Source organism: Haliotis asinina, chromosome 12 (genome assembly GCF_037392515.1).
Source record: "Haliotis asinina isolate JCU_RB_2024 chromosome 12, JCU_Hal_asi_v2, whole genome shotgun sequence".
Classification (NCBI taxonomy): domain Eukaryota; kingdom Metazoa; phylum Mollusca; class Gastropoda; order Lepetellida; family Haliotidae; genus Haliotis; species Haliotis asinina.
In genome coordinates, this window is record NC_090291.1 from 21,313,781 (window position 1) to 21,327,840 (window position 14,060).

General features: G+C 37.6%; 1 protein-coding gene across 1 annotated transcript in view; it reads right to left on the bottom strand.

Moving 5' to 3' along the window:
- The window catches only part of LOC137258272 (uncharacterized), a 38,999-nt gene extending 26,788 nt beyond the window's left edge, over window positions 1-12,211 (bottom strand). Inside the window, exon 1 of the mRNA XM_067795885.1 lies at window positions 12,050-12,211. The gene's annotated coding sequence lies outside the window, so the exon portion shown is untranslated. The remainder of the gene's footprint in view (window positions 1-12,049) is intronic.
- Window positions 12,212-14,060: the final 1,849 nt, after the last annotated feature.

Consider the following 14,060-nt stretch of genomic DNA (forward strand, 5'->3'; position numbering starts at 1 on the left):
CAAGGGAGCATGTACAACTGAGGGTAGATCACCATATCATGGAAGATAAAATGTTCGGATGTTCAGTACTTTATTCTTAATCCAGCTTCTAGCAGTTTACTAACATGTCTCTCATTTTGATACTTTTGCTTCTTTGTGTCGATGAACCATAAACTGATATAATTACACACAATATATCCTACTCCACTACCAGAAGAGTAGCTGTGTGAGTTCATGCTGAGATCACCGAGATGCATGTTGATTTGCTTTCAACACTTGGCCAGTCACGCGGGATGCATCATGTAATGTAAATCCCTTTTGCAATCTCATTCCCTTTTATTGAAACATTAAGCAATGCCAACTAGTAATCAACTCAGCCAGTATGGTATAGACAACATACATCTTCAAAGCACAAAGTAAATTTCTCAACTTGCTATTTGAACAGATCAAAAAAAAAATTGAATCCACATAAATGGAAGGCTAACCGAAACAGAAGCAAATGCATCACGCATTGCCCCATTCCCACACCCAAGAATAAAGAGAAGCACTCAGGTGTGTTGGTTGGTAGGCAGCACAATCCTACATACTCCGCCCGCCAGTTTGCGGCTCGTTTACTTGGCCTACCTGTCTGCTACATGCCATTAGCACAGGTGAGTCAACGAGGAACAGGGCACTCTGTCTCTGACTATCCCTCCCCCTACCTTTCCCTGGTACCCCCATCCTACCTGAATCAGCTGACATAGTAGCAGCAATGTATTGCCCTGACAAAACCAATTCTGGGTCCCTATTATACCACCCTGGTATAACCACTTTTACTGCCTCTCTGAACAACCCAGCAAGGAAATTGTAGCCATGACAGTTCTTATCTATCCACTTTCTACAATATAACATGAATGTACATTTGAGCGTCAAGAATATATCAGGTGACCGCTGGTCTACTATGGATGGGGCACACTACACCTTATCATTAATCTCCACACAGAAACAACATGATTCCTTCTACCAAACACAGGCTCGGCTCAAGCATACATGATACAGTGTCTGGAGTGTGGTGAATAATCAACAGAACAATACATTTTCAAAACAGATTTTAATTGTTTCTATTTTGTTTTTTTTGCAAATAGACAACTTTTGAACATGAAACTGGAGAGTTGAACTTGCCTGATTCAGCTGGCCTCCAAAACCTTATGGTTTTTAGGTTCTGCAATAAAATATACACCAGGAAAACTTGCAACACTGTTCCTTTATCAGGTATCAGCACCAGTGAAAACACACTATCTGTGCAATAGCCACAGAAATCTCACACCATATTATGAGTGATATTTTAGTCTCAAATAGAAACAAACTGTTGTCAAGAAGATTTGTAGCGCTTAATTCAAAAGAATCAAAGTGTAATATTTACCCTGCAAAAATAAAATCTTTCAGAAGTGAAGTACAATGACTTGTCCTACACGTTCATTTTACTTTCCTATGAGGAATGCTCTGCTATAGCTGCTAAACTGCATATCTTTCTTTTATGATTTGTGGCTAAACCACAGATCACATTAGAACATGTTTTATCGGCAACATGAAAAATGGCTTGTATGGGCATACAAATCCTTCAGACATTAACAGATTGGTTCTCATTCCATGGCAGACAAATTAGTGTCAGAAGACTTGCCTATCATAGCAATCTGTCTATGAATCGAAGCAGTCATGCATCAATGATTTCAAGCTTCATCAGTCAAGCAGAACTCTGCCTCATCCACATTAATCACACAGCAGAGAACTGGCAACTCAACCTGTTGACTGAACAGCCTAAATGGCAGTAATCAGCTTGGCAGCTTTCTGTCATAATGCAGATAGTCTTACATTTACTTATTTGATTGATTTCTATTACAAAACTGATTTTCCATGATTTCATATATGCCATGTGAACAATAAACTCTGTTATCAAGTTCCATCAACAGGGGCTTCTTTCACGAAGCAACCCTTACTAAGGTTATGCTTACCTCCTGTTTTTTAACATTGCACTAACCTTAATGACTTACCATCATCACCTTAGTACTTCATGAGACCAGGCCCAGGATAACAATTTCTAGTTTGAAAGTAATCAATCACACAAGCACCCTGACATTCTTGGGCCTATTCAGTTTCATGGTCACATCCCATCTTCTCCCTTCAAGTAATTTCTCTTTAAAATCCATGATTTCATTTCTTATGTTTATCACATACATGGGCTTCATTCTATGTACATGTTATGTACACCTCCTGTTCCCTATAAAGATATATACTTTGCAGACATCTTAAATTTCAGATCACACTATTGAGCAGTTTTCTGCAAATGTCTATTCATTGAAGTGAGGAAGTGCCCTAAAGCAGCCCTGAATAAAACACCTTTCACTTGGAAAGAGGATTACATAACATAAGGATCTGTCCTCTTAAAGGCCTGTTAAAAGTGAGTTCTGGAGAAAAAAACACTTCTAAGAACAGGTGTGTAGTGAACTAATGCAATACTTGAACAGCATCATTCACTGATGACAACTGTATCCTGGTGAACTAAAAGCTTTGGCATTCTCAGACAGAAATCTAACAGCGCATATAAAACGATGTGTGTCCTGTAACGCCTCAGTGATTTCATTTCTATAAGTTACCTGCTGCACAGATAACTGGTCACATATATTAAGCTACTTGTGTACTGCGGTCAAAACGACCTTATTTTTTTCTAAGCAGATTAAAGATTGTATATACTCCTAAAATTCAAATTCCAAACTTCCGGGCTTGCATTCACAGCTATTGGATGATTCTGTGTCAGTCTGCAACATTATATATTTTGTCCATGCTAACTATTTTTCACTGAATTATAAGTCCTTCAACGATCTTTCTTAAAGACTTCGTTTGAACTCAACTGTTTGTTTCCTTCATAATAACTGATGGTTTAATCAAACTTTTGTTTCAAATTCCTAATGAAAGCGGTTCACCACAGTTGACAACATACTAACAATGCTGCTGGTAATTGATAGTCCTTTTGCAACAAAAACAGTTCAGAATCCTTTTACATCACAGTTTACCCAATATAACCTATCCTTTTCATTCAGGAGCTGGAAAAAAGTGTTCCTCTCCACTTAGCCAAGAGCTGTGGAGCATGAAACACAATTGATGAGGTACTATATTCATGCACTTTTCTTCTTGCCATTTAGCTATTGTCATTCACTGAGGTTCTGTCATGTTTCCCAGCACATTCAATCAGAAGCAACCAGACTAGAACTACAGCCTGCTCTGTTCTGAAAATTAATGTTTATGGAATGATTTAATTGCATACTATGTGAATAAATGACTAATTCTTTGCAGCCTTTCATACTGGTGTTGTTCACCAGGTCTAAAGAAAGTAAATTATGTTTCATAGCTGAAAGCAATTTTCTCGTGTTCTAACAAATTTCAAACAGGCTTCAACATGGACTTCTTTACAGCACCCCATTCTCTAACTCCAGGCATGTCCAGGTAACAAGTACACACTCACAACTACCAGTTCAGTTTACAAGCAGCCATAAATCTGGGACCACATAGAAAGGTTTCTAAAGTAAAATGGCAGTGGAGGAATCTGATAGTTCCTTCAACATCACTATCATTCTTAAGCAACTTTACATTATGAAAAACCATTCTAACATGTCAAGCACAGCTCTGCTTTTAATAAACAGCAAAAACATGATTCAATTATTTCACTTTTCGTGCATCACCAGTTTATGCCCACACACTGTAATATGATTTTCACACGTCAGTCATCTGATAGAAATTAATAGATAAGCCATGTCCATGTCTCACAAACATGCCCCAGGAATTACAGAATAAATTGTATATCTTCACATCCAAGTTCTTTCTGGGAACTACTACAGCTAAGTATTTCTATCCCAGAGCTTTTCATATGTGGCATCCTAAGGCTTAGCAATACATTCCAACACAAAGGCCATTGAATAACATGCATGAAACCACAGTCAATGAGTACCCTTACTTCACACATGGAATACTGATGCGTATCAAACAGCTGTGGACTATGAATGTGAGATACCATTTCTTTGCCTGCTCTACCAACTGAAAAGCATCATTTCAGCATACCGTCTGATTCAGTGGGGCGGAACAGACTGACTTCAGCTTTGCCACCAATACTCTTTTCATCTTTGGTATTTATTAGTTAACTCTTGCTTTTCCTGACACAACATGAGCAATAAACTTTAACACTTTGCATTATCAAAATGTCTGCATCTTGATAAGCAAGACGTTTGTGATAAGACTTACGAAAATTGTACATTCTCTACAACATATGCGCATCACACAAGTAAATCTGAACTCCCATGTTTTGACCTCATCATAATGTCCCAATATACCGCTGAAAGCAGTGTCAGTATCTCCAAAACACTCAATAATATACAGTCACTTTCACAAAAACTAACTTGATACTGACTTTTTACAATATATCCAATCACTTCACAATAAATACCAATATTTGTCTGAGCAGCATTACAAATTAACATGGATGAGGTTGGTGATGGTGCCATATTGTAAGTCGTTACCAATACATTCACTCTATATGTTTACTATTTCATATTTGAAAAATTTGATGATTAAATAATCATTAATGCTCATTCATATTTTGTATACATTCTTTTTACCAAAGACATGGTAAATTTCAAGTTTGTCGTAGAACAATATACATTTCAAAATCCGATTTCCTTTTCTTAAATGCCTACATCACAATAAACAGGAATTAATGAATGTATTGTCAAATAAACAGCATCATCAAAATAAATAATGCCACTACATCTACACAAGGACTTCTCAGCCAGATATGAGAAGAAAGACACAACTGTTACTTTAAACTAGTCACTACCCTCCAGAGCCACATTATAAATGTTCCCAAATTCCACTCTGAGGGCTTACTCATTCAGCCCTCGGGAAACAGTGTTTGTCAACCATTACCAGGAGAAATGGGACTGGATTTGGTCCACTGAGCAGCCATCCTTTCTGCGTCAGGTGCTTGACACCGTGCTTCTGCTAAGGGCTTGACTAGGAACTAGTCACTCCCTGTTCTACAATGGCCTGTAGAAGTTTATAGGCTTCCAATGTTAAACATGCCCCATGAACAGCAAATAAAGGCTAGATGAGCTAAAAGATAATTGTCACGAGTCTCTACATTTTCAGTTTTGTTTCAGGAAAGAAGCTTGTGTTACATTTAAGTGTTTGGTTATTCAGAACTGATGGCTGTGAGCCATTGTTTATTACATATGGTTATGACTGCATAGCATGAAATATCAGGAACTTTAATGCAAAAGTAGCAAGCTAAAGTGCAAGTCAAGTCACTCAAGTCTAGGCTGGTTGATCATCAGGTGCCTCTCAAATATACACTGCACAGTAATGTGGACATAACCATCAATCTTTATTATAACAGGGTTTCAAGAAATCTTCCTTCTCCTCTGTCACAAAGTAAGCTGATACATATTAGTACCATTAAATGTCTCCATGTACCCACAACTCGGACAAAATCCTTTTCAATTGTAATGTGTATTTTAGCAATTAACATAAGTTGAAAAATATAAAATACTAAAATTACATTCAAGGAATACATGTAACACCTCTTTTAAAACATCTTCTACCTCTATCTCATACATTTGAAAATTTACATACTTATAAAAATTACTTATATATTATGTTTCATTAGAAACCCTTCAGAATATACTTGATAATTCTGAGGTAAATAAAGATATTTATTAATAGTCTGGCATATGCTACTATCGGCCAAGAAATCTGAATCTCTTGCAGAAACTGTTACTTCCTCATTCATCTTAGTCTAACACACAAAAAAAGACAGAAAACGTGATAATTTCTTTCAAGCAGCTTCAACAGGTAAATTCTCCACAGATCATGTTGACACTGTACATAATCAGCATTCAAAGGGAGATAATCACTGAAAGAATGATTAACATTATCATTATGAGGTATTATTTAATAGTTTTGTGCACATCAAACTAACTTGCAATTCATTACAGATTTCCAGTGACTATGTATGTTAGGATGATTATGTGAACATTTTCACTACTACTGTTTTTCAACCACTTTCCTATTCTTCAATATATCATCACCAAAACCATTCATATAACAAAACCACACACAAAAATAATGTACAAAGAGTAGCACTGCACTCTATTCTAATGGGTCCAAAATTAATCTACACTTATTTTACTTTATTAGCTTGATGTGATAAACAATTATAAGTGGATTCTTAAACTATGTGGATATAATGTTAACTGTCATGGATCCCAGATGCAAAAATGATAGTCAACCACCACACATATAACTGGAGTACAATATTGATCACATACATGTTTCTCTTGACCAGATGCCTGTCCTGATGTAGGAGATAGGCATAGCACATAAAGTAACTAGCAGGCAAGACAAAGTCTCTAAGTTACCTTCCGAAGATAGCAACAGTGTTCAACGTGGAAGTCAATGCTTCCTATCCAGGTATACATCTGGTAGAAGAATCTAGAGAAGTCGTAACTGTTTTGATGTTACTACATCTTAACTTTTGAGCCTTATTATAAAACACTGTATTGACATGCAGGATTTAAAGCTGTAAAAGTGAGTCGGTGTGTTTCACACCGCTTTAAGCAATATTTCAGCAATATCATGTAAGGGGACACAACGATAGGGTCTCACACACTGTACCGATGTGGGGAATCGAAGCAGGGTCTTGGCACTACAAGGAAACACTTGGTAGGTTATCCCAGCACCCCTCATCCATTTGAATGCATACCATTCCACATCACCATGTCATGTCATTCTTTAGAAATACTTTAATGTATTTCTAAATGCCTATATTTAATAAAAACACTACTCAATATTGTGACATAACTTTCACAGTGAATCTATGTAACTTAAATTTTTATGCTTCTATTTTCATAGTCACAATAAAACATGATGTATTAATGTGGGGTTTTTTCTGTGAAAAATACACTGTGAGCAGGATCAATTATTGTAATTCATAGAACTAGTTCAAAAGAATTTATGCCAAGAATTTTTTTCTGAGATAACAGTTTTCATATTCAAACAAGCAGTTGCTATTGATTCTCTGCACATGCAATTATGAAAGTTTTCACATATCTCTGCAAGGCCCATCACCAAACCCAACATAACAGATGTGGCAAGATACAAACAGCTCATTAATATGTAAAGGGAATCTGAGAACTTGAGTAGCTTCAGAATTAGCATGGCATCAATTATCAGGCAGGTAAAATGACAATTTCACCATAGTGATTCAAACAAGATGTCTTCTTGAAGAACTCCAACACAACAATTGCCATGGTGCCACCATAACACACGTCTACGCAGTTAACAACCAGGCAAATGTGTGTTAAACATTCATAACGTGGCACAAGCTGGAATCCCAGGAACCAAAGAATTTACAGCCTCTCAAATCAATCAGAGTTTAGTCAATCAACAGTCTATCAATTATGTATAGATTTCATTCAAAATGCACAGCAAAGATAACATCAAAGCAACACCATTCCTATTTTCATATCTTCAAATATAGTTACAGTGTCATGTTACTTTTCCGCTTCTATCTATTCATTATTAACACAAACCCAATCATGATCTTTTCATGAACCTGCTTCTTCAGGATATCAAATTAACGATATTAGCTTTTTAAGGTTCCTATTTAAAGGATACTGATGGATAGCAGATGAATTAATTAACAACACATGTGAGGGGTTTAACTTATTTTGATCACATACACATTCTTTACCCATTTTGTTATTCCTAAATAAATATTTGTATCTGTCTGTAATATTTACTGCCAACACTCTAAATTATTGCTACTATACCTAATCAATAATGATAATTGTAAACTATCTTTTTGGAAAAACTTAATACATGACTTATGCAGCCAAATTCAAGGCCTACAAAAGACATTTTTCAGTTATCTAAATGTAGTGTAAACATAGTTAAGTGGACACATTATTTCACTGTTAAAAAGGTTCCAAGTGAACATCCAGATATACTACTAATTATTCTGATCCAAATCAAGAGGATAAATATTATTCATTATCCTGGTAGGGATAACATGATCAAAGGAAAACTAACAGTAATAAACTTTTAAGGAGAGTATCTACAGAGGCTGCAAATTCAAGGTATTAATAGATTTCAAAGACTTCAGGCCAGATTTAAATCTAAGGCTGAAGTGCCCCATTTAATACAATATGTTTGCAGTGCATTGTAATTGTAGGAAAAAAACCCCAATAACGTTCAAGTGGATTCCGGTGACGTTTGACATCTGCTATCTATAGGATTGTGAAACTGAATGAAGAATATAGATGCAAATGTGTAAACTCATGCCCAAAAGACATGAACTTTGAATTTCATTATATGAAATATGCAACAATCAAACTGTGGATGAGCAAATTCTACTTACCATCATTCAGGCTGTGAACAATATAAACCAGCCTGGCTGATATCATTGCCCCCGTACCAACTCCACCTTCAACTGTGCATCCCTACACACCATGCAGGACAAAAACCACTTTAAAGCACCACGATTTAACAAATTTCATTAAAACCGGAAAATGGTTGATGATACCATGTCTCAATTTGAAAGTGGTGCAGTGGCTTTGCTTCCTGTTATGTACGAGACAATTCCTAGTTATGCCTTATCTTCCATCACCAGCGCACTGCCATTTCCTGGTGCCGAACCTCTACAGCTTGTCAACATCCCCAGCTGATGATTCCGTTCCCTTCACCATTGCAAAGGTCAAATATGACAGTATTTCATGGTTTTAGTCCAAGCTGGTACACTGGGACGGTTTAATAACCTCAACTGTGTAGATTTTGGTCGGAACTGAACAATGCTATTGTTTCAGAACACATGCCTTTGTCAAATGAATGATAAGGGCAATATTTAAAGAATTTGTTGGCCAGGAAAATTACAGTTCCTCAACTTATTGTTCTGCATCACATCTTGTGTTTTCCTAGAGCAGGGCACATGAGACTTAGATCACTGAAGCACATGACTGATCTTAACAAAAACGTGCACCAATGTCCCCAATGTTATCACAGTGACATACCATTCTATACCCTGGTGTTAGCTTTACAGGTCCTGTAACAGGTAGGAAAACGCAGAAAAGACCACATTAATCATGGAAATAGCAACAAAAACATAATACCTCGCCTATGAAACCGTAACAATGGCAACAAAAACTATGAAATGACAACATTTTAGCATCAGCAAACTTTGACCTCTACAGTGCATGCCCACTATGATCTGCGCTTCTGTCAAATTTCCAAGCAACCATGCATAGCCTACCCGAGAAATTGTTTTGAATATATCAAAATAATTGCTGCCAATCGTTTCATACGAATGGAAAGTAATCTAAATAAGTGTGCACGCACAAATCATGATGATAAATGCCAAATAACACAACTGAAATACTTTAAAAGGGAATATAACTTGTGTTCAAACTGTACTATGGCAACATGCAGTCGAAACTTCTTCATCCATGTGAGTATGTGCTAAATTGAACGTGGAGTGTTTTCATTTTTTGCTCCAGTTTTAGTGACTTAAAGTTGCTGTTTTTACTGTTTCAGTAGCGAGGTATTACGTTTATGTTGCAATTACCACTATTAATGTGGGCTTTTCAGTGTTTTTCGGCACAGTGGGAATATTTTCTTTGGCCTGTGTAAAGCAACTGGTGTCATGCTCTGTGGAATCACACCTTTCTGGCATACTGAGGATCAGAAACATTCAAATCTATTTTCAGCCAACATATGAAGGGAGTGTCCTTTCACAGCCTGACATGGTATTTATGCAGGAAACCAGCCTTTTAATACAGAATTTTTATTCAGTCAGATTACATTAATGTGACCATTTAACACCATCCATTATCAATATCATTTTGAATATAACAACTCCAGTCATACTGAAAAACAACACATACTAACACATCATACAGATGGCTTTCTGTTTTGGCTGGAATGTGCAACTTGGAAAGGGGAGGCCCTGAGTGAGTGAGTGAGTGAGTGAGTGAGTGAGTATGGATTTATTCAGGCAATATTACGACAGTGGAACCAAAAATAGACTTCACACATTGTACCCATGAGGGGAATCGAACCTAAGTCTTTGGCAAGCCAGCGCTTTAAGTTTAACCACTAGGCTACCCTACCGCCCCAGATCCTGAGTATGATTCTCGAACCACACTGACTACTCAAACATGGCTAGTCATGTGATACATAATACTTAATGAGAACAATAACATAACTCTACAGTTACATAACAAAATCACTAAAGTCCACATTTCTTACTATACACACATTACTGCTGACTTTTATACATTTGGTGACAGATAAAGCTTCAGATAATTTGAAGGATGATTGGATCTTTTATAGGCATACTTGAACAGTTTCTGTGGAAAATGATTTGGATAAATTTCAACATATGCTAGACTAACAACTTGTCTCTGAAATGAACATATATAATAGAAAAAAAGATTGAATCAATAAAAAAAATAAAACATGTTGGAAAGGAGAAGTGAGACTTTAGTTTCAGAGGACATTTTAACCTGACACATACTCTAGACTTGCATGGGCTTCCTTTGATATTGTTGTATCAGAAGCTGTACGACAAACTAAAAATATGCCTCCAAGCTACCACAAACGCTCATTTCTTTGGAACATTTCAAAATGAACATCATACTCTAAAATTTGCCACACCCTACCCCATCCCCCCCAAAAAGTATGGGACTTAGCATTAAAATATTAACATAGAAGAAACAGAGAGCTGGAAAAGTCTTTTCTTGCTTTGAATACACCAACATGGCAACATATTCAAAAAAAAATAGTTGCAGTTATATCACATACAGCACTAAATTTGAAAACATTGAGACTTTTTGCATAATAAACACCTTTGTGGGGAGTCTTCAGAGACTCTGTATTGTTTGCAGGTGACACTATGTGAAAATTCATTGATTACATAAATACAGATCATTCCTCATGCTAAAAACTGTTTCTTGAATGACAACAAATATTATTTTTCTGAATGAAATTTCCACCCGAAATACATATAATATTAGAATCATAATGTTTGTAACTTTATTAACAAATCCTCGGAAACACATGAAACGTAACTATTGCAAACAGAGGCTGAACTGTCACATACCACCTGTTGATTAATTCAACCATAGAACCTCTTTTGCACAATACATAAAATTCCATTCCCTTAAGCCCAGTGATTTTATTCATGGTGTTCACAGATTTCTGGAAGGACTATATTCTGAAGAACCAAATCCAAAAATACTCCTGTTGCTGAAACACTGCATTCCTGAAATTCACTAAATAACAGCCAAACTTTCTACCTGGGTTTGTTAATCCAAGTTTGGCAGACCCACAAATACAACCCATACCCTTTAGAAACAATCTGTTTACAAATGCAGGCTGTGTACACGGGTCTGTGTTATCTCACCCACCCCGAGAAGTCAGGGGAGGTAGAACAAGCCTCGAGCCTGTCTTCATGTCACACGGTAAGCCCCCGGGAAATAATGGTGATTCTACACTTTATCGATCAGCAGAACAGTGAGCCTTTCTCACTCAACTTTTCTCAAAAGTTTATCGATTGTTTTGATAAATGGAGCTGGCAATATTCGGTATGCAGCTGTGGCCTTCTAAATGCATCCTGTTTAAACAAACGGCTCTCGACCATGCCGTGTTCCCGCAAAATTGGGCCAAACCCACTCGCTCATGACCGCGAGTCGATTACACACCCCTAACTCGATAACTGTCCGCGTGCTTCGCTATCTTGACAATGTCAGCAAAACAAGTGCCTGAGTTGATAAATAAATAGATCAGCTGCAAAATAATACGTACAATCTTTACTTTCGAACAATGAATTAAAGACGTGATGCAAGTGACCAAAGTTGTGCGACGACTTGGTCCGCCATGTTTTGTCGCGAGTGGAATACGAGTCTGCAGCGCATGACACGTGAGGTCTGCTAGTTCCACATTACCATGATCTGCACACCTGTTGATCCAAGACACAGAAAAATACACTTACCTCTAGTTTAGATGAGACTTTTGAGCAGGTTCGCTGCCAAAATGATTCATCTTTCGGGATGGAGCCCGCAGACTTCACTTCCTGGGATTTCTGTCCTTTCTATGGCCCTTTTCCTGCACTGTTGAGCGTGCACGTAGATACAGGACGTCGCGCTGTGACACTAGGGGGCGCTGGGCTTCGACTGATGGAATTTGGTACCTGGGTGACCTGTTGATGGAAATGGCGCCTAGACAGGTGCGCGGAGCACCGCTTGCGCTTGGGGGAATAGTGCTTTGAGATTTCTAATTAGTTTCGCTGTAACGACACACATTTCCAATTCGGAACAATGGCTGTCGTGGGAAGTTCCTACAGAACTTCGAATCTGCATTGCCAAAGAGGAACATTATTAATACTTTTTAAATATCAAAAGGTATTGCACGAAAGTCGTAAAAGCATGTAGATATCCATACATGTATCAAAAAGTGATTATTAACTAATTTATCATATAACTAGCCTGGAAATTTCAATTGATTAATTCTGGAGTAATATATTGTTCATATATATATGTGTGTGAATGGTATTGAATTTGTTGATATATTCAGAGGTTATATTAACCATACGCTCTGGGATTTAGCCTATATATGTATATTTTTAAACGTATCACACTATAATAACCTATATATAGGTTGGCAAGTTTTGATCCAGCTCAATACCATATTAATGAAAACCGACATCGTGTCATCTTTTGAAAAAATACACTCGAAAGAGCTAGTACTATATGTTTCCACAGCCTAAGTGACGTGACACCAGTGTAGTGATATGTAGCACCATGCACGGCAATACAAATTCCTGGGGGCAAAAGTAACGCTGACCAATCAGCATCTTTGCTTGACAAATATGGCCACGACACGCCCATATACCACTGTCGTCTACTATAGTACCCAGGTAATATCGGCTGTGTTTCTAAAATTAGATTAAGAGGCCGTTCGCATAAGGTACACAATATTATCCACTTTTCGGTCTACAGTGATGCTGGGAATTAGCATATTGTTTCTTAAAGTTATAAATGGTATGGGCACCATTTCGAGTACATAAGTTATGACACTAAAGTTTGAATTCACATAGTAAAACTTTAATTTACGAGTTATTATACTATGTGTATACATGTTATCTATAAAAAGCTGTCGTCCTCTCATGGGATATTATCTTTATGACTTTGAGTCATTGTGTACTCTAGTTTAATCATGGGAGTTGACACAAACCTTTCCTTCGCTCTTGGCATTGCTTCGTTTATTTCTAGAGATGGAACATTGTTTCAAATAAGAATCCATTACCATTATTTATTTTAGAATATTCAAGTAGGAGTATGCGGTATTTCCCATCTCTTAATAGGGTTATAAATATGAAGGGAAAGCGAGATCTGTCGTCTGCTCATGTCGTCTGCGGCGGGCCAGCACAGGGGAGAGCTGGCAGGCAGGTAAGCAGCGTTATCAAGTTACCTGCGCCTCTTGCGCTGTACCCAGACAGGTAGTGTTTGTCAACCCCATACAGTTCCAGCGAGATAAGCTGCCCAAATTAAGATGGCTCACCAACAGGGGGCATGTTGAGTAAACGAGACTCCTCTCACAGCGGTAAGGCTGTAAGTTATCGGGGCCAAAGCAGGCATTCAGGTAGGCAGCCTGTTTGAACAGGGACTATTCATCTCTATCACATCCTAGGAGACAAACGGCGAGTTCCCATTGGCGCAAACGTATCGTCAGTGGCCTAGGCATTAGACTCTGACCCCGATGCTTCAAGAAACGGTCCCCAACATGTAGAAAGACCACATTACTGAGTTGATTGCCTCTACTGAGTATTTACCCCTGTCTTTGACACGCGGTTTGAAGTAGAACCATCTTTGTAAACGAATGGCGTCGCCAATGTATTAACAACTGGAAACTTTTTTCCCCGATCTAGCACGAAGGGCATAGTTTTTACGGGTTATTTGAATGATGTCGCAGCGTAGGCTTATTGACGTGCTATTTATAACTGT